The sequence below is a fragment of the Arachis stenosperma genome, chromosome 5, assembly GCF_014773155.1.
Source record: "Arachis stenosperma cultivar V10309 chromosome 5, arast.V10309.gnm1.PFL2, whole genome shotgun sequence".
Lineage (NCBI taxonomy): Eukaryota > Viridiplantae > Streptophyta > Magnoliopsida > Fabales > Fabaceae > Arachis > Arachis stenosperma.
The window spans coordinates 22168032-22189561 of record NC_080381.1 but is presented as its reverse complement, the minus strand read 5'-3'; positions in this window follow the sequence as shown (position 1 = coordinate 22189561).

Genomic DNA, 21530 nt, shown 5'->3' with positions numbered 1-21530 from the left:
CATAAAGGAAATTACAATAAAAGAATGGAAGAAGAATGAATGTAACAACAAAGAATTGAAAGGTAGAAGTAGAAGAAAGCAAAGATTAAAACCTAGATCTAAGAACTAAACTTAATCCTAATCCTAATTCTAGAGAGAAGTGAGAGCTTCTCTCTCTAGAAACTAACTTCTAACTACTAAAATATGCTAAACTAAACTAATGGTAACTAACATGTGTTTTCCTCTTCACTCCTTGGGTTAAATAGCATCAGAAATGAGTTGGATTAGGCCCACAAGGCTTTAGAATTCGCTGGCCACGTTTTGCTTTAAGTGAAACAGGTGGCAGCAACGGCGAGTGCGCGTACTATGCACGTGCGCGCCACCATACGTGTAGCAACTATAGCAAATCTTATATCATTTCGAAGCCCCGGATGTTAGCTTTCCAACCCAACTGGAACCGTATCATTTGGACCTCTGTAGCTCAAGTTATGGTCGTTTAAGTGCGAAGAGGTCAGGCTTGACAGCTTTCCGGTTTCTTCATTTCTTCATGAGTTCTCCAACTTTACATGCTTTTTCTTCATTCTCTTGATCCAATCTTTGCCTCCTAAATTTGAAACCACTTAACAAACATATCAAGGCATCTAATGGAATCAAGGTAAATTATATTTATCTATTTTAAGACCTAAAAAGCATGTTTTCACTCTTAAGCACAATTAAAGGAGAAGTTATAAAACCATGCTATTTCAATGGATAAATGTGGGTAAAAGGTCATAAAATCCCTTAAATCAAGCACAAGATAAACCCTACAAATGGGGTTTATCAGCCCACGTAGGTAAATTACCTTTCTTCCGTTTTCTTAACTATTGTAGTTGTCTTTGTATTTCTTCAAACTTCCCTAGTCTCTTGTTTTCATCACATGTTTATTCTTTATAGTTTCCATGGCTGCCGAGAAAACTACAATGGCTGAGCTGATGTCTCACTTTCTTTCCAATGACGATAGTGACGATGACTCCTCGGAGACTCACTCTGCGGGTCCTGAGCCTGGAGTCATTGGTGAGGGGAGTGGTCAGGTAGTCGGCGAGGGCCAAAGGCTGACCCATGCCTCCAGCGAAGTGCTACCCGAGAACCCTCTAGAGAACCCTTTTGCCGATGACCCGCCTCAGGATCAGGAGGTGGTCCCTGAGGACGACAACGACCTGGTCATCACGACTAATCCTAAAAAGAGAAAATAGATTCTGGCTCCAACAGGACTTTGACGGTTATGGAGAAGAACTTTGATGCTGATCGTTTCATCGACACTCAGCTCCTCCCCGGTACGGGCAAATTCTTCCAAGATAAGGACCTCGCCGCCCAGGTAAGGTGGGCCTACCGTAGCCTTTTCCGGACATCCGCCATCGCAAGAAAGGTGAAACCCGTGATAGCCCAAAGCCAACTAGCGAAGGGAAAGCTTAGGGCTGCCTAAAGGGATATTGCCCAGCTGAAGGCCCAGGAAGAGTCGCTCAAGACCCGTCTTGCCGACGCAGAGAAAATGGCCGAGGAGAGTGCTGCCGAGATTAACCGTTTGGTGGAGCGCAACCATTCTCTTTTAGCCCAGATGAACAGCGTCCGAGCTGAGGCTATAGCTACTGAGGCGAAGGCGAAAGAACTTGAGGAGAAGGTTAAGGAGCTGGAAGAGAAGGCTGCCGACGCCGTGAAGTTAGCTAAGGTCGCCCATCAAGAGGCCCAGGCAAGAGGTTTTAAGGGATGCTCGGAAAGTCCTCAAGGCTACCAAGGAGGGGATTAAGGCCCAGGTCTTGGTCCTCGCTCCCTATTTCGATACTTCACTGATTGGGGCCTTCAAGATGGTCAAAGATGGGAAGATCGTGGACATCCCAAAGCTGTTAGTTGTGTATTGTATTTTGCTGAACTTTGTATATCTACTTTGGTCGGGCTGGTGTGGTGCCTTGTTTTGTATTCTGAACATTTATAATTTCCTTCTCGTTTTGTTGGGCCGGTATGGCGCCTTATTTTGTACTTTTGAACATTTCTTTCTCATTTTGTCGGTCTGATGCTTGCTTGTATAAACGATTGTTTGCCTGGCCGACGTGGTGCCTTTTCACTTTAAACTGTTTTTATTCATGAAATGTTGGTTATTGTACTTGTCGTTTCATTGCTTGGCTATTAAATCATGAGCCGCTTTGCATCGGATACTCGTTGGTTGTAATTGCTTTGGCTCCTGGGGTGATCATTCCCGGGTTGCCGCTGAAACGGTGGTAATTTCAAGCCAGCAATGGCGTAAGCTAACAATAGGTCTCGCTAGAACCCCTTACCGTGGCCTCGCGTAGAGGGTAGGGGGAATGGCACCTCATATATTGAAACCTTGGAAAAAATTTTATAAATAAGCAAAAGTATACACATACTTGAATCATGAATGTTTTTAACAGTGGGAGAGGTAAATTAATAAGAAGATGATAATTGAAATGAAAAGGTAAAGAAAACAACATATTTAGAATAGGAAATATAAAATAAAAGATTACAAGGTATGGAAAGAAAAGACCCCCGAGTTGGGAGGTCGCCTCTTGGTGCACGAAATTGCAATAACACTTTTGCAATCCCGCACAACTAACCAGCAAGTGCACTGGGTCGTCCAAGTAATACCTTGCGTGAGCAAGGGTCGATCCCACGGAGATTGTCGGCTTGAAGCAAGCTATGGTTATTTTGTAAATCTTAGTCAGGATATCAGAAATTATCAGGATTGATTGTAAAAAGCAAAAAAACATGTAATGGTTACTTGTATTGCAGTGATGGAGAATGGGTTGAGGTTTGGAGATGCTCCATCTTCTGAATCTCTGCTTTCCCACTGTCTTCTTCATCAAACACGCATGTCTCCTTCCATGGCAAGCTCGTGTAGGGTCTCACTGTTGTCAGCAGCTACCTCCCATCCGCGCAGTGAAAGCTAATGCAAAGCACTCTGTCACAGTGCCGCCAATCACCGGTTTGGTTCCCTCCCCTACCGGAATAGAATCACTCTTTTGCGTCTGTCACTAACGCCCAGTAGGTTACAGGTTTGAAGCACATCACAGTCATTCAATCATTGAATCCTACTCAGAATACCACAGACAAGGTTTAGACCTTCCGGATTCTCTTGAATGCTGCCATCAGGTCCTGCCTATACCACGAAGATTCCGATTAAAGAACCCAAGAGATAACTACTCAATCTAAGATAGAACAGAGGTGCTTGTCAGGCACGTGTTCATGGTTGAGAATGATGATGATTGTCACGGATCATCACATTCATCCGGATTAAGAACAAGTGTTATCTTAGAACGGAAGCAAGCATGATTGAATAAGAAACAGTAGTAATTGCATTAATCCATCAAGACACAGCAGAGCTCCTCACCCCCAACCATGGGGTTTAGAGGCTCATACTGTGGAAAGAACGTGTATGAAATGTTATGAGGTCATAAGGTTTCGATTACAATGTCAAAAGGTCCTATAAGTAGTAAACTAGTATCCTAAGGTTTACAGAAATGAGTAAATGACAGAAAAATCCACTTCCGGGCCCACTTGGTGTGTGCTTGGGCTGAGCATTGAAGCTTTTATGTGTAGAGACGTTTTCTGGAGTTAAACGCCAGTTCTCATGCCAGTTTGGGCGTTTAACTCCAACTTTTAATCCAGTTCCGGCGTTTAACGCTGGAATTTCTGAGGCCGGATTGCTACGCGGGTTTGGGCCATCAAATCTTGGACAAAGTATGGACTATTATATATTGCTGGAAAGCCCAGGATGTCTACTTTCCAACGCCGTTGAGAGCGCGCCAATTGGGCTTCTGTAGCTCCAGAAAATCCACTTCGAGTGCAGGGAGGTCAGAATCCAACAGCATCTGCAGTCCTTTTCAGTCTCTGGATCAGATTTTTGCTCAGGACCCTCAATTTCAGTCAGAAAATACCTGAAATCACAGAAAAACACACAAACTCATAGTAAAGTCCAGAAAAGTGAATTTTAATTAAAAACTAATAAAAATATACTAAAACTAACTAAAAGATACTAAAAACATACTAAAAACAATGCCAAAAAGCATACAAATTATCCGCTCATCACAACACCAAACTTAAATTGTTGCTTGTCCCCAAGCAACTGAAAATCAAAATAGGATAAAAAGAAGAGAATATACTATAGATTCCAAAATATCAAAGAAACACAGCTCCAATTAGATGAGCGGGACTAGTAGCTTTTTGCCTCCGAACAGTTTTGGCATCTCACTCTATCCTTTGAAGTTCAGAATGATTGGCATCTATAAGAACTCAGAACTCAGATAGTGTTATTGATTCTCTTAGTGAAGTACATTGATTCTTGAACATAGCCAGTGTATGAGTCTTGGCTGTGGCCCAAAGCACTCTGTCTTCCAGTATTACCACCGGATACATACATGCCACAGACACATAATTGGGTGAACCTTTTTAGATTGTGACTCAGCTTTGCTAAAGTCCCCAATTAGAGGTGTCCAGGGTTCTTAAGCACACTCTTGTTGCTTTGGATCACAACTCTATTTCCTTCTCTTTTTTTTTTTTTTCTTTTCTTTTCTTTTTCTTTTTCTTTCCCTTTTTTTTTCGAAAAATATATTTTTTTTTTTTTCACTGCTTTTCTTGCTTCAAGAATCAATTTGATGATTTTTCAGATCCTCAATAACAGTTCTCTTTCTCCTCATTCTTTCAAGAGCCAACAATTTTAACATTCTTAAAACAACAAATTCAAAAGACATATGCACTGTTCAAGCATTCATTCAGAAAACAAAAGTATTGCCACCACATCAAACTAATTCAACTAGTTTCAGAGATAAATTTCGGAATCCTGTACTTCTTGTTCTTTTGTGATTAAAGCATTTTTCTTTTAAGAGAGGTGATGGATTCATAGGACATTCATAGCTTTAAGGCATAAACTTTATTAATTTTATTAATTAAGAACAAGACTCAATTATAGATATAAGATGAGACTAAAATAAAGGAAAGAGATAAAAAAAAACGAAAAACAGAGGCCTCTAATGATAGAGGTTTCACAGAGTTAGGACTCAACAACCTTGATTTTGAGAAGTGGATGCTCCCCCAGCTTGAGAGGAGAGCTTTTGGCGTTTCAGTTCCTTGATATCACGCCCCTGCTTCTCTTGTTCCTTCAGCAATTTGCAGATCATGCAGTTCTGATTCTGCTGTTCTTCCTTCAGTTGCTCCATAGTCTCTTGCAGCTTGTTGATGGATGCTTCTAGGCTGGCCCAGTAGCCAATTTCAGGGAATTCAGGGAGGAACTCACGCGCCCTCCTTTTGATGGAGTTGTCTTGCACTTGTCCTTCCATTGACTTCTTGGTGATTGGGTGTTCAATGGGTATGAACTCATCTACTCCCATCTTTACCCCAGCCTCTTTACAGAGCAAGGAGATCAAGCTTGGGTAAGCCAGCTTGGCTTCAGTGGAATTCTTGTTTGCAATTGTGTAGATCTCACAAGCAATCACATGATGCACCTCCACTGCTTTTCCAAGCATAATACAGTGAATCATCACTGCTCTCTTGATGGTGACCTCAGAACGGTTGCTAGTGGGCAATATGGAACGCCCAATAAAGTCTAGCCAACCTCTTGCAATTGGCTTGAGGTCTCCCCTCTTGAGTTGGTTTGGGACACCCTTAGAATTGGTTATCCACTTAGTTCCAGGGAGGCATATGTCCTCTAGAACTTGATCCAACCCCTTATCTACTCTCACCATCCTCCTATTGAAGGAATCAGGATCATCTTGTAGTTGAGGTAACTTGAAGATTTCTCTTATTTTGTCCAGATGGAAGTACATAACTTTCCCTCTGACCATGGTTCTGTGGGTAGGAAAAGCGGTTCCAGTCATTCTTTGCTTATCTGTGAGCCACAGATTTGAGTAGAATTCCTGAACCATGTTCCTTCCAACCTTTGTCTCAGGATTGGTCAGAACTTCCCAACCTCTGTTTCGAATTTGCTCTTGGATCTCCGGATATTCATCTTCTTTCAGATCAAATTTAACTTCCGGGATCACTGACCTCAGTCCCATTATTTTGTGATAATGGTCCTCATGTTCTTTGGTTAAAAACTTCTCTTCATTCCAAAGATTCTTTGGATTGGTCTCTTTCCTTCCTCTTGAGTTGGTTTGTTTTCCCTTGGGAGCCATGATATTGATGAATCTTGGCTTAGTGATCACGGAAAAGCACACCAAACTTAGAGGTTTTGCTTGTCCTCAAGCAAAAAGAAAAGAAATAAGAGAAGAGAGAGAGAGAGGGAGAGAAAATTCGAATGGTGTGAGGAAGGAGGGGTGAGGAACGTTCATTTGTAGAGTGGGGGGAGGAGAATTTCGAAAACAAAAGAGAGATTTGAAAGGAAATTTGAAAAGATATGAAAGATTTTTGAGAAAAGGGTGAGTTTTTGAAGAAGATTTGGGATTATTTTGAAATAGATTTGAAAAATTGTTTTGATTTTTGAAGATTTGAAAGTGAATAATGAATGATTGAAGTGTGATTTTGTAGAAAAGTATGGGTGAGAAAAGGAAAGTTTGAGAAAATCTGAGTTGAAAACAAAAATGTGGTCCCCCCACCAAGCTGGCGTTAAACGCCCAGAATGGCACCCATTCTGGCGTTTAACGCCCATTTGTTGCCCCTTTTGGGCGTTTAACGCCCAGCCAGGTACCCTGGCTGGCGTTAAACGCCAGAAAACCTTCCTCACTGGGCGTTTTTCTGAACGCCCAGTGATGCTGCACACCTGGCGTTAAACGCCCAGAATGGTGCCCATTCTGGCGTTTAACGCCCAGAATGGTACCATTACTGGCGTTAAACGCCCAGAATGGTGCCCATTCTGGCGTTTAACGCCCAAAATGCCCCTTACTGGCGTTTTTTTCGCCAGTAAGCTCATTTTCTCTGCTTTTTGAGCTGAATCCTTCTGTAACTCTGTGAATTCCTTCATTTTTGATACTTGCCTCTGTAAGAACTAATCGTACAACTTCCTAATGACTGGGTTGCCTCCCAGCAAGCGCTTCTTTACTGTCTTTAGCTGGACTTTCACTGAGAATCACTCAAGTCTCAGTTTTGAGCATTCCTGCTCAAAATTTCCTTCAAGATAGTGTTTGATCCTCTGTCCATTAACAATGATCTTACTGTCAGAATCAATATCCTGAAGCTCAACATACCCATATGGTGACACTTTTGTAATCACATATGGACCCCTCCACCGGGATTTGAGTTTTCCTGGAAACAGTCTGAGCCTAGAGTTGAAGAGCAGAACTTTTTGTCCTGGTTCAAAGACTCTGGTTGACAATCTCTTGTCATGCCACTTCTTTGCCTTTTCCTTATAGATCTTAGCATTTTCAAAGGCATTGAGTCTGAACTCCTCTAGCTCATTTAGCTGGAGCAGTCTTTTCTCACCAGCTAACTGTGCATCCATGTTTAGGAATCTGGTTGCCCAGTAGGCTTTATGTTCCAGTTCCACAGGCAAATGGCAGGCCTTTCCATACACCAATTGGTATGGAGAGGTGCCTATAGGAGTCTTGAATGCTGTTCTGTATGCCCACAGAGCATCATCCAAGCTCTTTGCCCAATCCTTTCTTCGGGACATCACAGTCCGTTCCAGGATTCTTTTTAGCTCTCTGTTAGAGACTTCAGCTTGCCCATTTGTCTGTGGATGATACGGAGTTGCCACTTTATGGCTGATTCCATATCTAACCATAGCAGAGTATAGCTGTTTATTGCAGAAATGAGTACCCCCATCACTGATTAGTACTCTAGGGACGCCAAACCTGCTGAAAATGTTTTTCTGGAGGAATTTCAGCACGGTTTTGGTATCATTAGTGGGTGTAGCAATTGCTTCTACCCACTTAGATACATAGTCCACTGCCACCAGAATGTAAGTGTTTGAGTATGATGGTGGGAATGGCCCCATGAAGTCAATTCCCCATACATCAAACAGCTCTATCTCTAATATCCCTTGTTGAGGCATGGCATATCCGTGAGGCAGGTTACCAGCTCTTTGGCAACTGTCACAGTTACGCACAAACTCTCGGGAATCTTTATAGAGAGTAGGCCAGTAGAAGCCGCACTGGAGAACTTTAGTGGCTGTTCGCTCACTTCCAAAGTGTCCTCCATACTGTGATCCATGGCAGTGCCATAGGATCCTTCGTGCTTCCTCTCTGGGTATACACCTGCGGATCACTCCGTCAGCACATCTCTTAAAGAGATATGGTTCATCCCAAAGGTAGTACTTGGCATCTGAAATTAGTTTCTTTCTTTGCACATGACTGTACTCCTTGGGTATGAACCTCACAGCTTTATAATTTGCAATGTCTGCAAACCATGGAGCTTCCTGGATGGCAAAGAGTTGCTCATCTGGGAAAGTCTCAGAGATCTCAGTAGAAGGGAGGGACGCCCCAGCTACTGGCTCTATTCTGGACAGATGATCTGCCACTTGGTTCTCTGTCCCTTTTCTGTCTCTTATTTCTATATCAAACTCTTGCAGAAGCAACACCCATCTGATAAGCCTGGGTTTTGAATCCTGCTTTGTGAGTAAGTATTTAAGAGCAGCATGGTCAGTGTACACAATCACCTTTGATCCCACTAAGTAGGATCTAAACTTGTCAATGGCATAGACCACTGCAAGTAATTCTTTTTCTGTGGTTGTGTAATTCTTCTGTGCATCATTTAGAACACGGCTGGCATAATAAATGACATGCAGAAGTTTGTTATGCCTCTGTCCCAACACTGCACCAATGGCATGATCACTGGCATCACACATTAATTCAAATGGTAATGCCCAATCTGGTGCAGAGATGACTGGTGCTGTGACCAGCTTAGCTTTCAGGGTCTCAAATGCCTGCAAACACTGTGTGTCAAACACAAATGGTGTGTCAGCAGCTAGCAGGTTACTCAGAGGTTTAGCAATTTTCGAAAAATCCTTGATAAACCTTCTGTAGAATCCTGCATGCCCCAGAAAGCTTCTGATTGCCTTAACATTGGCAGGTGGTGGTAATTTTTCAATTACTTCCACCTTTGCCTTATCCACCTCTATTCCCCTGCTTGAAATTTTGTGCCCAAGGACAATTCCTTCAGTCACCATAAAGTGACATTTCTCCCAGTTTAAAACCAGGTTAGTCTCTTGGCATCTTTTCAGGACAAGTGATAGGTGGTTAAGACAGGAGCTAAATGAGTCTCCATATACTGAAAAGTCATCCATGAAGACTTCCAGAAATTTCTCTACCATATCTGAGAAGATAGAGAGCATGCACCTCTGAAAGGTTGCAGGTGCATTGCACAGACCAAAAGGCATTCTCCTATAGGCAAACACGCCTGAAGGGCAGGTGAATGCTGTCTTCTCTTGGTCCTGAGGGTCTACTGCAATTTGGTTGTAGCCTGAATAGCCATCCAAAAAGCAGTAATAATCATGGCCAGCTAGTCTTTCTAGCATTTGGTCTATGAATGGTAAAGGAAAATGATCCTTTCTGGTGGCTGTATTGAGCCTTCTGTAGTCAATACACATGCGCCACCCTGTGACTGTCCTTGTAGGAACCAGTTCATTTTTTTCATTATGAACCACTGTCATGCCTCCCTTTTTGGGAACAACTTGGACAGGGCTCACCCATGGGCTGTCAGAAATAGGATAAATAATCCCAGCCTCCAGTAATTTAGTGACCTCTTTCTGCACCACCTCCTTCATGGCAGGATTTAGCCTCCTCTGTGGTTGAACCACTGGTTTGGCATTATCCTCCAACAGGATCTTGTGCATGCCTCTGGCTGGGCTAATGCCCTTGAGATCACTTATGGACCACCCAAGAGCTGTCTTGTGTGTCCTTAGCACTTTAATCAGTGCTTCCTCTTCCTGTGAATTTAAAGCAGAGCTTATAATCACTGGAAAAGTATCACCCTCTCCCAGAAATGCATATTTCAGGGATGGTGGTAATGGCTTGAGTTCAGGCTTAGGAGGCTTATCTTCCTCCTGAGGAATTTTCGAAAATTCCATTGCCTCCTCTGGCGCTTCCTGATCAGTTTGAGCATCCTTGAGGATGTTCTCAAGTTCTGATTCTAGGCTTTCAGCCATATTGATCTCTTCTACCAGAGAGTCAATAATGTCAGCGCCCATGCAGTCCTCTGGTGTGTCTGGATGCTGCATAGCTTTTACAGCATTCAACTTGAACTCATCCTCATTGACTCTCAAGGTTACTTCCCCCTTTTGTACATCAATGAGAGTTCGTCCAGTTGCTAGGAAAGGTCTTCCTAGAATGAGAGTTGCATTTTTATGCTCCTCCATTTCCAGCACCACAAAGTCAGTTGGAAAGGCAAACGGCCCAACCTTGACAATCATGTCCTCTATTATGCCTGATGGGTGTTTAATGGAGCCATCAGCAAGTTGGAGGCATATCCTGGTTGGTTTGACTTCTCCAATCAACCCAAGCTTTCTGATAGTGGATGCAGGTATTAAGTTAATACTTGCTCCAAGATCACATAAGGCTACCTTGGTGTAAGTGCCTTCCAATGTGCATGGTATCAGAAAGCTTCCAGGATCTTGAAGCTTTTCTGGTAAGCTTTTTAGAATGACTGCACTGCATTCTTCAGTGAGAAATACTTTTTCAGTTTCTCTCCAATCCTTCTTATGACTTAAGATCTCTTTCATGAACTTAGCATAAGAGGGTATTTGCTCAAGTGCCTCTGCAAAAGGAATCTTTATTTCAAGAGTCCTTAAATAGTCTGCAAAGCGGGCAAATTGCTTATCCTGTTCCGCTTTGCGGAGTTTCTGAGGATAAGGCATCTTGGCTTGATATTCTTCAACCTTAGATGCTGCAGGTTTATTCCTTACAGAAGTGGTTGAAGAAGCCTTGTTAGAGGGATTACTGTCAGCACTCTCAGGTGTCTGATTCTCCTGGGGCGTTTGAACGCCAGGAGTGGATGAAGTTTGGGCGTTAAACGCCAACTTCTCCCCCTTTTCTGGCGTTTGAACGCCAGAACTGGGCAGGGAATGGGCGTTTAACGCCAGCTTTCCTCCCTGTTCTGGCGTTTGAACGCCAATATTGGGCAAGGAATGGGCGTTTAACGCCAATTTTCCTCCCCTTTCTGGCGTTTGAACGCCAATAATATTCCTCTCTGGGCTCTTACTGTCCTCAGAGGGATTTTGAACAGTGGCTTGGTCATCCTCTGTCAACTGTTCCTTAATTGACTTCTTGCTCTTTGAGCAGTGGCATTCAGTGTTTTCCCACTCCTCAGTTGAACTGCTTGACATTCTTCTGTTATTTGTTTAGATATTTGCTGTTTTGCTTGATTCAACTGCAGTTCTATGCTCTTGTTAGCAACCTTAGTATCATGGAGCATTTCTTTAAATTCTGCTAACTGTTCAGTCATCAGGAGTAGTTGTTGATTAAGCTCATTCATCTGTTCTTGAGGATCAGGATCAGTGACTACTGCCATGACCTCTTCTTGTGGAACGAATTCCTTGCTAGAATATAAGTATTGGTTTCTAGCAACAATGTCTATAAGCTCTTGAGCTTCTTCAATTGTCTTCCTCATGTGTATAGATCCACCAGCTGAGTGATCTAAAGACATCTGAGCTTTTTCTGTGAGCCCATAGTAGAAAATGTCTAACTGTACCCACTCTGAAAACATTTCAGAGGGACATTTTCTTAGCATACCTCTATACCTCTCCCAGGCATTATAAAGGGATTCATTATCCTCTTGTTTAAAGCCTTGGATGTCCAGCCTTAGCTGTGTCATCCTTTTTGGAGGGTAAAAATGATTCAGGAATTTTTCTGATAACTGTTTCCATGTCTTTATGCTTGCTGTAGGTTGGTTATTTAACCACCTTTTTGCTTGATCTTTTACAGCAAACGGAAACAGTAACAGTCTGTAGACATCCTGATCTACCTCTTTATCATGTATTGTGTCAGCAATTTGTAAGAACTGTGCCAGAAACTCAGTAGGTTCTTCCTCTGGAAGACCGGAATACTGGCAATTTTGCTGCACTATGATAATGAGTTGAGGGTTTAGCTCAAAGCTGCTTGCTTTGATGGGAGGTACACTGATGCTACTCCCATATGCAGCTGTACTGGGGTTGGCATAGGACCCCAGAGTCCTTCTGGACTGATTAATTCCACTTAAGTCCATAATAGACAAAAGGGAAATGAGAATAATTGCAAAGAGATGAATTTTGTTTATTTTTTTATTATTATTATTTTTTTTTGAAATAACCGAAAAATAAAATTCAATAAAATAAAATAAAAGGAAAATAAAAGAAAATTCGAAAATTAAAAATAAAATAAGATCAAAGCAAATTGAGAACTGAATCAATTAATGAAGAAAAAGATTTTGAGAACAGCAATTAAGAAGATATGATTGAAAAACTTTTATGAAAAAGATTTGATTTTTTTTAAAAAGAGGAAAGAGAAAAACACACAAAGACACCAAACTTAAAATTTTAGAAAATCAAACACTAATTTTTCGAAAATTTTAAAGGAAAAACACAAAGAGGACACCAAACTTAGAACTTTTATGAATCAAAAAGGGCTAAGAACATGCAAAATTCGAAAATCACAAGAAAAACAAAATCATGCAAATGACACCAAACTTAGAATATGAAACTGGACTCAACTAAAAAGACTCTAAACCAACAAAAACAAAAAGTCCTAATCTAAGCAACAAAATAAACCGTCAGTTGTCCAAACTCGAACAATCCCCGGCAACGGCGCCAAAAACTTGGTGCACGAAATTGCAATAACACTTTTGCAATCCCGCACAACTAACCAGCAAGTGCACTGGGTCGTCCAAGTAATACCTTGCGTGAGCAAGGGTCGATCCCACGGAGATTGTCGGCTTGAAGCAAGCTATGGTTATTTTGTAAATCTTAGTCAGGATATCAGAAATTATCAGGATTGATTGTAAAAAGCAAAAAAACATGTAATGGTTACTTGTATTGCAGTGATGGAGAATGGGTTGAGGTTTGGAGATGCTCCATCTTCTGAATCTCTGCTTTCCCACTGTCTTCTTCATCAAACACGCATGTCTCCTTCCATGGCAAGCTCGTGTAGGGTCTCACTGTTGTCAGCAGCTACCTCCCATCCGCGCAGTGAAAGCTAATGCAAAGCACTCTGTCACAGTGCCGCCAATCACCGGTTTGGTTCCCTCCCCTACCGGAATAGAATCACTCTTTTGCGTCTGTCACTAACGCCCAGTAGGTTACAGGTTTGAAGCACATCACAGTCATTCAATCATTGAATCCTACTCAGAATACCACAGACAAGGTTTAGACCTTCCGGATTCTCTTGAATGCTGCCATCAGGTCCTGCCTATACCACGAAGATTCCGATTAAAGAACCCAAGAGATAACTACTCAATCTAAGATAGAACAGAGGTGCTTGTCAGGCACGTGTTCATGGTTGAGAATGATGATGATTGTCACGGATCATCACATTCATCCGGATTAAGAACAAGTGTTATCTTAGAACGGAAGCAAGCATGATTGAATAAGAAACAGTAGTAATTGCATTAATCCATCAAGACACAGCAGAGCTCCTCACCCCCAACCATGGGGTTTAGAGGCTCATACTGTGGAAAGAACGTGTATGAAATGTTATGAGGTCATAAGGTTTCGATTACAATGTCAAAAGGTCCTATAAGTAGTAAACTAGTATCCTAAGGTTTACAGAAATGAGTAAATGACAGAAAAATCCACTTCCGGGCCCACTTGGTGTGTGCTTGGGCTGAGCATTGAAGCTTTTATGTGTAGAGACGTTTTCTGGAGTTAAACGCCAGTTCTCATGCCAGTTTGGGCGTTTAACTCCAACTTTTAATCCAGTTCCGGCGTTTAACGCTGGAATTTCTGAGGCCGGATTGCTACGCGGGTTTGGGCCATCAAATCTTGGACAAAGTATGGACTATTATATATTGCTGGAAAGCCCAGGATGTCTACTTTCCAACGCCGTTGAGAGCGCGCCAATTGGGCTTCTGTAGCTCCAGAAAATCCACTTCGAGTGCAGGGAGGTCAGAATCCAACAGCATCTGCAGTCCTTTTCAGTCTCTGGATCAGATTTTTGCTCAGGACCCTCAATTTCAGTCAGAAAATACCTGAAATCACAGAAAAACACACAAACTCATAGTAAAGTCCAGAAAAGTGAATTTTAATTAAAAACTAATAAAAATATACTAAAAACTAACTAAAAGATACTAAAAACATACTAAAAACAATGCCAAAAAGCATACAAATTATCCGCTCATCACCTCTCAAGGGTAGAACCTCTTCAGATTCGCTACGTTCAACGTCCTCCGGATATCGCTTCCATCTAGACGTTCTAACTTGTAAGCGCCCTTTCCGATAACTTCTCGGGATACCTAATGTCGTTGCGCCGCAACACCAGATCGCCTTATTCGAAGTTCCTACTGAGCACTTTTCCATGGTATCACAAAGCTATCCTCTGTTTTAGTACGGTTTCCGTCAAGTGGGCTACTTCTGGGCCACCGCCAAAGAGAAGCCTCGGGTTTGGCTCCCCGATCTCCATAGGAATAACCGCTTTGACTCTGTAGGTAAGCCAGAACAGTGTTTTCCCGGTGGAGGGTTGTGGCGTTGTTCTGTAAGACCATAAGATCGACGCTAACTCGTCTGCCTAGGAGCCCTTTTCTGGTCAAGCCACTTTTTCAATCCCTTGAGGATGACATTTTTTGTTGCTTCTACCTGACCGTTACTATGGGAGTGCTCTACCGAGGAGAACTTTTGCTTGATCCCCAGCCCGGATAAGAATTCTCCAAACTTCTTGTTTGCAAATTGCATGCCGTTATCCGAGATCACCGTCTCTAGGATTCCAAACCTCGAGATTACTTATCTCCACAGAAACTTTCGATAATTTGCTGACGATATGTTGGCCGGTGGTTCTGCTTCCGTCCATTTGGTGTAATAGTCGATGGCCACTATCAAATACTTAACATTTCCAGGTCCTACCGGGAACGGGCCCTAAAGATCAGCTCCCCACTACGAGAAAGGCCGGGAGGCCAACATGAGACTCAGCCCACCTGCCGGGGCCTTGTAAAAATTCGCATTTTCTTGGCATTTCCTGCATTTCTTCACGAATTCTTGCACATCCGTCATCATGGAGGGCCAATAGTACCCTGCTCTCATGAGCTTCCTAGCTAGCGCTTTCTCTCCTATGTAATAACCGCAACACCCCTCGTGGACTTCACTTAGGACGTAGTCTACCTGTTTGGATCATAGACACTTCAGCAGGGGTTGGTTTAGCCCTTGTTTGTACAGCTGCCCCTATATTACCACATACTTGGCTGCTTCCCTTCTTATCAGTCTAGCCTCTTTTCATCTCCATGGAGCATTCCTTCTTCGAGAAAAATTTGGATTGGGTTGAACCAAGATGGAAGGATTGGAATCTGGGTCACACAGAAAGTCACTGAGGGTTCCTTCACTAACCCTTGGATCAGGGATCGGTTTCTCGTGCCGGGCTTTGTGCTCACTAGCTTTGATAGGAGATCGGCTCTAGCGTTCTTCTCCCTGGGTACATGCTGGACTGTCACTTATTTAAAACCCTCACATAACTTTTTCACTCTTTCCAAGTACTTTTGCAGCAAAGGGTCTCTGGCTTGGTAGATTCCATTAACTTGGGATGTCACAATATGTGAGTCACTGTTGACTTTGACCCTTGATACTCTGACCTCTTTGAATAAGGTCAAGCCTCCTATCAAAGCTTCGTATTCTTCCTGGTTGTTAGAAATCAGGAACTCAAACTTGATTGATTGTTTATAAGTCATGCCCTCCAAGCTCTCGAGAATTATTCCTACTTCTCCGAATGCCTAGTTGGATGCTCCGTCAACATCAAGCTTCCATTCTTATTTTCGAGTTCCCGGGGGGTCCCCTGTCACCTCTACCAAGAAGTCTGCCATCGCCTGGGCCTTTATTGCATGTCTGGGCTCGTATTGTATGTCGTATTGGGATAATTCTATCGCCCACATCATCATACGGCCTGCTAGGTCTTGTTTTTGTAGAATCTGGCGGATGACTTAGTCGGTTCTCAATGTAATCAGGTGCCCTTGGAAGTATTGCCTTAATGTCCACAATGAGACTAACAAGGCATAGGCCAATTTTTCCAACTTGGTGTATCTAAGCTCCGTCCCTTGGAGCACCTTACTGATACACTGGTTGTTGGGTTTTATTTTCTTCTCGAATGAGGACAACCATCAAGGCTTCCTCTGTCACGGGTAGATATAGGTACAAGGTCTCCCCTTCTTTTGGTTTCCCAAAGATTGGGAGTTTCGACAGGTGATGATTGGATTTTTGACGGTTTAGAATTTCACAAATGAATTCTCGTTGCAAGTATAGTTTCTAAACCAACAATAATCCTTTCATACAAAAGATTGTTTGTCACAAGTAACAAACCCCTAAAATTAATAATCGAAGTATTTAAACCTCGGGTCGTTCTCCCTAGGAATTACAATAAAGTGTCTTGTTATTGGTTAGAAATGTGTTTTGGGATTTTGGATAAGAAGCATGAAAGTAAATGGCAATGAAAATAAACTAACAACTATAAAAGGCTCTTGGCAAGGTATGAAAATTAGAAGTCCTATCCTAGTTATCCTTCTCAATTGTGATGAGAATTGTTCATTGCTACCACTTAGTTAACCCTTACTAAATAAAGGAAAGTCAAGTGGATGAATTGACTTGAGCCACAAGTCCTAGCCAACTCCCAAGGAAAGACTAGCTTTAGTGCACTCCACACCAATTAGCAATCTCTCCAATTACCAATCAACAAAGGAATTAGATAACTCAAGTATCACTAATTACTCTACCTAGGTCAAGAGGAACAAAATCTAACTAATAGCTATAAGAGACATTTCATCAAACACATAGAGTGCAATACAAGTAAACACATGAATTTGCAAGAATTAAAGAGAGATCTAACTACAAAGGCAAGAGGTCCACAATATAAAACCAAATCAATCATGAAACAACAAAGAACTTACCAATTGCATTGAAGGAGAAATGTAGATCTACAAAAGAGAATTCAAAAACTACAAACAAAGGAATTACATTAGAAGAAGAATTCTATAACTACAATAGAGGAGAGGAACGAAAATTGGAAGAGAGAAGAAAAAGAAATAGATCTAGATCTAAGAACTAACCTAATCCTAATTCTAGAGAGAAGAGAGTGCTTCTCTCTCTAGAAATTAACTAAAAGCTAAACTCAAAACTAATTGGTAACTAACACATTCAATACTTGTGTTTTCCCTTCAGTCCTTGGGTTAAATAACATTAGAAATGAGTTGGATTGGGCCCAAAAGGCTTCTAAAATCGCTGGCCACGAGTTTCTCTTTAAAAATCACGTGTGGACATCGACGCGTACGCGTACAGTGCGCGTACGCATCCCTATACGTGTAGCACTATAGCAAATTTTATATCTTTGTGAAGCCCCGGATGTTAACTTTCTAACCCAACTAGAACCGCATCATTTGGACCTCTGTAGCTCAAGTTATGGTCGTTTAAGTGCGAAGAGGTCAGGCTTGACAGCTTTCCGGTTTCTTCATTTCTTCATGAGTTCTCCAACTTTACATGCTTTTTCTTCATTCCCTTGATCCAATCTTTGCCTCCTAAATCTGAAATCACTTAACAAACATGTCAAGGCATCTAATGGAATCAAAGGTAAATTAAATTTAGCTATTTTAAGATCTAAAAAGCATGTTTTCACTCTTAAGCACAATTAAAGGAGAATATACAAAACCATGCTATTTCATTGAATAAATGTGGGTAAAAGGTGATAAAATCTCCAAAAATCAATACAAGATAAACCCTACAAATGGGGTTTATCAACCTCCTCACACTTAAACCAAGCATGTCCTCATGCTTAAACCAAGAGAAAGCGAAGGGCATCAACATTTATTCAATGGAAACTAACTAAATGCAATCTACCTACATGCAACTATCTAAATGAATGCAATTTCTTGGTCAAAATAAATCAATTTCCAAGAAGCATATATGCATAAGGGCTAAAGGACTAGCAAGTCTAATCCACAATTGAATTGAGCTATTAAATATTTTTACAAACTTGCATGAAAGGAGATGATCATAGGTGGAGACATGTAATTAAGCATCAAACCCTCACCGGATGTGTTTGCACTCTATTCGCTCAAGTGTTTAGGGTTGATTCTCTCAATTCTCTCCTAATCATACTTTCTAAGATTTGTTTTTCTTCTAACAATCAACAAATATTTCATGCATGCATACATATATCATGAGGTCTTTTCATAGGTTGTAATGGGGTTAGGGTCAAGGTAGGATGCATATTTGGTTAAGTGAGCTTGGAATTTGAATCTTTGATAAGCTTAGACTTCCCACCTAACCTATGACATCCTATTCAATTAAGTTCTAACCTAACTACCCATTTTCACTTTTTTCACATACTCATGCATTTTCTTTTCATTTCACAACACTTATGCATTGACCCTTATTGGGCTTGCTTTGGGGCATTTTGTCGCCTTTTTATTATTTTTTTTCTTTTTCTTTCTTTTTCTATATTTTTTTTCTTTTCCATATTGTTTTTTTTCTTTTTCTTTTCTTTTTCTTATTTTTTTTATATACAAGAGCATCAATGCATAAGGTTTTACATTTGATCAATACATGAGTATGTACCCAATTCCCAATATTTTCAATAACAATACAAAACTTACCCTTTAATTCACTCAATATCCCAAGGTTCCCACACTTGAATGATACTCACACACACTAGCCTAAGCCAATCAAAGATCCAAATTAAGGACATTTATTGTTTTTCGCTTTAAGGCTTGTAATGTGCTAAATTAAGAACAAAGTGGGTTAAGCGTAGGCTCAAATTGGCTAACAATGGATGATAAAGGGTAGGGCCATTTGGGTAAGTGAGCTAATGAAATGATGGCCTCAATCATATAAATGCATGAATACACAAAATAATGGACATAAAGAATCAAACAAATCAAGGATTACAATCATAGAAAGAGAATAATGCACACAAGAAGGAAAATAAGTGGTTATAAGATGTAACCACACCATTGGTGCTCAAATCTCACAAGCTTGTGTGTTCTTAGCTCAAAACATGATCCACAAGATATATAATTCAAGCAAGTTTTATGAAAAGTATTCACTCAAATCAATTAAGGTGCTCTATAGATAGAAATCCTTGAAAAATTTCATTATTTTGACTAACCTTATTGTGTATATATATATATATATATATATATATATATATATATATATATATATATATATATATATATATATATATGCAAAAATAAGAAAATGCAAGTAAAAATCCTAAAATCCTAGAATGAAATGCAAAAGTGTTGGGATTAGAAATTTGTCACCCAAAATCGCCGATCAGTCGGACGACCTCCCCACACTTAAAAGTTTGCACCGTCCTCGGTGCATTCAAAGATCAGCAAGGGGGTACGGCGAATCTCCGGATTGCTACCTTCAGCTGGTAGGTCAACCGGTGCTGCGTGTTCTTAGTCTTGCTTCCGTATTGCTTGTGGTGCATTTGTCATGAAAAATAAAAATATAACACCATAAGATGAGAAGATACAAAAGCAAGGAAGCATACATTGTTGGAGTGAGGTAAATCACTAGAATTGAGTGGTTGATTAGTGTGACATTAATGACAAATAAGTGTGTGAATTCTAAATTGCGCGATTTAGAACACACATTAGCATAAAAGGGCGATATCACAAAAGAAGCATGCACTTCACTTATCCTAGTGTGCTTGAGATGCTTTAAGTAAACTTGTAAGGTAAAACAAGCATTAAAGAAGCATGAAAGCATTCAAGTCAAACACATATGGATGCATATGAACATAAAATACAATGCATTAAGGTAAATGCTCAACATCATCCATCAAGAGGTTGCCTAATCACAGAATAAGGCTCAAATCACATGGTGGCCAAATCATGTAATTCAAGAAGAGTTACAAGCTCGAAGGCAATTCTCATCACTTGGTATTTTTCAAAAGGTAAGCATAGAAAACTCAAAACTAAGTAGCAAAATATAACATCAACGATAGAATCCAACAAAGAATATTTAAAACAATTATGCTAAGATAGCATTCAATTAGTAATAAGTAGCAATATATGGTAAGCAAAATCCATAATCCAACACTTATAATGGAAAGAGGGAAAAAATGAAATGAAAACTAAACTAAAACTAACTAATTAACTACCCAACTAACTAATTAACTAACTAAAATAAATGGTTATCAATGGTGTTTGGAAGTGGTAGAAGAAGGGAAGAAGAAAGGAGAAGGAAAGAATTGGAAAGAGGAGAAGAAAAGAAGTGGATTGAAGGAAGGACATCCACGCGTACGCATGCATGGCGCGCGCGCGCGGATGGCTTATTTCGAGAGTGACGCGTACGCGTCATGTGCGCGTGCGCGTGAGTGGGGTTGTGCCAAAGGCACAACGTAGGCGCAGCGCAGGCATAACTCTCTGAAAAATGTATCGAATGTGGAACTTCTCAATCCACGCGTACGCGTGGTTGGCGCGTGCGCGTGGATGGTCGAAAATGCTTGATGCATGCGTACGCGTACAGTGCGCGTACGCGTGGATGGTGCTTTATTTTTCAAAAATTTTTGCTATGTTTTTGCACCAATCCAAGCATTCCAAACCTCCAAACAGCTACCAAAACAACATAAAACCTTATTTAACATACTAAACTACCAAATATACTCAACTAACTAAACAAAACATGAAATTAAACTAATTCTACCAAATATTTACAAAAGAGAAAATGAAAAGATATTACCATGGTGGGGTGTCTCCCACGTAGCACTTTTATTTATTGTCCTTAAGTTGGACTTATGGGGAGCTCCTCCTCAAGGTGGCTTGTGCTTGTACTCATCTTGGAACTCCCACCAATGCTTGGTTCTCCATTGTGCCCCAAGATTTCTTATGGATTGAGCCAAGTGTTGATGGAGTTCTTCACAAGCTTGGGGCTCCCAAAGTTGATCTTCTTCTTGTAATCCGGGATCCCACACTTTATTTTCACACCCGTCTTGAAGTTGATCATCATTATTAGTCCATCCGGGTGGTAAGTAAGGTGAATTCTCTATATAGTGGCCAACAATCCTCCTAGACCCATCTATTTGAGCACTACTCCAACCTTTATATCTCATGTTTGATGCATCAACCATAATGAGCCTTGATTTGTAACGCCCACCACAAAACCTTTTCCGCTTTTGCTTCATCCCACAAAGTTCCCTAAGTTGGCCATCCGTTTCAAGCAAACCATATTCAAATGGGATAATAAAGCTAATAGAAATGAATTTCACCCACTCAAATGAAGGTGTAGATGGCAACCTAGGCAAGGATGCTTCCAAAGGTCTTGACAAAGCATAACCAGCCCTCGTTCTTCTATTTCTAGGGACTTCAACCTCTTCACAAGATCTCTTAATCTCAATCCTTTGTTCAACGATTTTATCTGAACCTTTTCCTTTACTCAAATCATAATAGGGAGGGTGAGAAAAATTTACCTCCTCAATACTTTCAAATCCAATCGGAGAAGGTTCTTCATGCTCAAAGGATTCTTCACC